Raw genomic sequence first — 3709 nt, forward strand, 5'->3', positions numbered from 1 at the left:
AGAAATAATATAAAACTAAATTTCATATAATTGAACAAACATTTCAACCTGTATACAAGGTCATAATTAACATTACAAAAAATCGATAATTGCAAGTAGTAACAGTTAAGGCCGCATAAAAATCTTAATAAAATCCAAAATCATGTTAAACATTATTAAAATAAAATATATACCATAATACTGCCTCGAATTTTATATTAATAATATTTAACATATGGCTAGATATTATTAGAATTTTAATTTTTATACGAATTTTTATACGAATTGTACTTGTAATTATCAATACGTTATGATATTGATAATGATACACCTTATACAGATTGAAACGTTTATTCAATTATATGAAATTTAATTTCACATTATTTCTGAATTAGCATTAAAATAACTTATTAGCTCGTAACCTCTTTTTTATTGTTTATTTTATATTGAATCTTTATTTTTATTATATAGGTTAAATATGTATTGATGAAAACTTATTTCGACATTTTGCTCTTGATTAATTTGCTCCTTAATTTTTCTGTAGCTTTTATTGATACAGCCGATTGCAATATAATATAATATTGTTGATGTTTTATTTTAGAAAAATAAAATTTCGTATGCACAATATATTAATTGCTTTCCACACAAGAAACTGAGTCTAAAGCTGAGTATTTCATACTCAGATAATGACGTATTTGCTTAATTTAGTAAAAAATGATCACATGACAACACAGGTTCGAACCTGATTTTTAAAGTGAATTTACGAAACTCACTAAAGCACACAGTCTCGATATTGTGATTATAGGCAAAAACTCAATTAAATCTTACTTAGAATGAAATAAAAACAACGCGCAATATGAGCTATATGACGTCATAAGTGAGAATTATCTAAGAATCGATGTAAATGGAAAGCAATATTGTTCTCGTCACGGTATCCAGCAGCGATACACACAGACTGCATTCTATTTCATGCATGAAGCGGATGATTGTGCATTATTTATTCTTTTGTTTAACATTCGGTGAATAACAAGGATAAATAATGCGGCATGCATGAAACAGAACGCAGCCACAGTTACTTTATTATTTTACTAGAGAGCATCAGTGTCGCCAAACAATATGGCGGCCGTCTCTTCCCTTAAAATCTTCACCCCTGAAGGCTCCGTCCAGATATTCATACGTCCATGGTTAAGACGTAAGAGCGGAAGAACGCCATTGCTGGGACACACTCACAGAGTATGCTACAAACTCACGTTTTTACTAACACGTACACAGTATTTATACAATACTCATGTTTTCATTAACATATCACATGGTCCCAGACGTGGCGCTGACCAATCCCGAGAGCGAATCACTGTTGTTAACTCTTGTTATAGTCATTCTAAAGCTGATTTTTCATACGCAACACACTGCGGCAACAATTCGTTGTTATTGCTTAAAAATTTTATGTGAGATGACGCACTTACGACGCAAAATAATTTTACCGCATCTCGTTAAAGTTCAACCGAATGAACAATGAGCAGCAAAAAATTCAAAGCTAAGAAAATCTGTAATATTTGCAAAAAATATAAAAATTGAATACATTTACAATAAGTACAATGAGTACATTTTTATTAAAATTTGAAGTGATGGGGATATTCTAAATTCTAAATAATTATCTGAAATGAGTTGTAACTGCACTAACAATTACCATATAATCACAAATTTTTATCTTTTTAAATTTTCCATATTAATTTTCGAGCTAAGCAAATAAAAGACACATATTTGAGATTAAACTTAATATGCTATTGCCACGTATATATAGTAACGCAACTCTCTGTCGGCATCTTTAATGTTAGTATTGGCCAAAATAGAGTACGCATGCGTGAAATAAATACTTAAACACAATAGGCACAAGCAGTAGGCATAGGCAACAAGAAATAACGAGCCGCTTAATTAGAACTCTGATGTGTATGTGATGTGCAGCAAAACGTGATGCGGTAGCTAATAAGATTACAGCTCCTAATATGTTCATTGATTACCGCGTCTTATTTTGCCACGCGGCAAGAGTTTCCGCGTCCAGTGGAAGAAATCATAAATTCGATATTATATCTCAGAGCTCTGATTGGACGACTCGTTATTCCCTGTTGCTTGTGCCTATTGCCTGTACCTATTGTGTTTAAGCCTTCAATTACTTAGTGTTGCCACGATTACATCTAAATTTCTTTCTCTTTTCATTCTTTTTTCTCTGTCAAAATTCTCACAAAACTCACTAGATTTATTTGCATCGCAATCCAACGAAAGGTGTGTTTGGAGAGACACTATTCGCGCTATGGACGCAAACGTTACCAAACGCTGTTCTTGGAGCCAAGAGCACGAGTAAGCGTTAGCAAGCTTCATGAACGATCCTAGCATAGCGTTGGTAGCGTTTAACCAGAGAGATATAATCGAGATTAAGTTAATGTAGGAGATTCTGTTTTCAATCACTAACCAAATTTTTCCCTATAATTAAAATTTTTAAGGTAAAGTATTTGTAAAGTATTTGTAACGTAAATTTTTTATTTTCTCGTAGTAAATAACAGAATGCAATCTCAATTGCAATCTCTATGATAGCTTGCTACTAGGGTGAAATGAACAATGTAAAAACTAGATAAAAAAATTAATAATTATACTAAGTAAATTAATCAGATAAAAGGAAGAATGAAGAGTTTGGTGACACTTGAGAACAGAATCCCCTTAAACATTAATCTAACACCTAACTTTGACGAATATTAAACGCTACCAACGCTACGCTAGAGTCGTTCATGGATTTGTAAACTCTAACCTTATCGCTACCTTGTGTACCTTATCGCTTGTTTGTGTATCACCTTTTCAAAGTTTCTGCGAAGTTTAACTCGTGTATTTGATTTCATTATAAACGTGAAAATCAGAGGTATTTTGTTATTGGCAATTTTTAATTCCCGTGTACGGAAAAAAGTTACTATTGCAGTATAGCGCGGCAGGGTATTCCGTTGCAGATGCTTAAGATCCTTATTAGATGTAGATAGCTTCTTCTTCTGAAATCGACAACGAATGCTCAAAGGTTCTTCCTTTTATCTGATTAATTTACTTAATGTAACTATTAATTTTTTGATCTAGTTTCTACATTGTTCACTTCGGCCTAACGGCAAGCTATCATAAAGATTGCAATTGAGATTGCGTTCTGTTATTCAGTACGAGAAAATAAAAAATTTACGTTATAAATATTTTACAAAACCTTAAAAATTTTAATTATAGCGAAAAGTTTGGTTAATACTCCGTAAATGAATGACAAACTGCGCTATACTTGCCTTTATAAGTTGGATATCTTACTATTCACAATATCGCCAGCTATAATAACCAATTGTATTATTAAAAATGAATTTTATTAAAATATTAAAAATGAAAAAGAATAACTTGTCGAAATCGATCTTACTAAAGTGAAAATAATGCAATGTAAAATTTATGGAAAAGGAAATTTGCTAATTTGTATTTGCGATCAGATTAACTTTAAAGTCACACTTTTTGGATTAGATTGAAAATATTAACATACATAAAAATTATGAACTTTTTATAAATAAATTTTATAATATTTTGAATTTATTTAATATTTTCGATTTTTTTATTTAGGCCTAATTTTAAAACTTACCATTAATTCTTAATTGAGATTCAACTTATTTTTCATCTCTTTCCAATTCTAACATTAGAAAGAGATGAGGAATAAGTTGAACTTTAG

This window comes from Atta cephalotes, assembly GCF_000143395.1.
Source record: "Atta cephalotes unplaced genomic scaffold scaffold00003, whole genome shotgun sequence".
In the NCBI taxonomy this organism is placed as follows: Eukaryota; Metazoa; Arthropoda; class Insecta; order Hymenoptera; family Formicidae; genus Atta; species Atta cephalotes.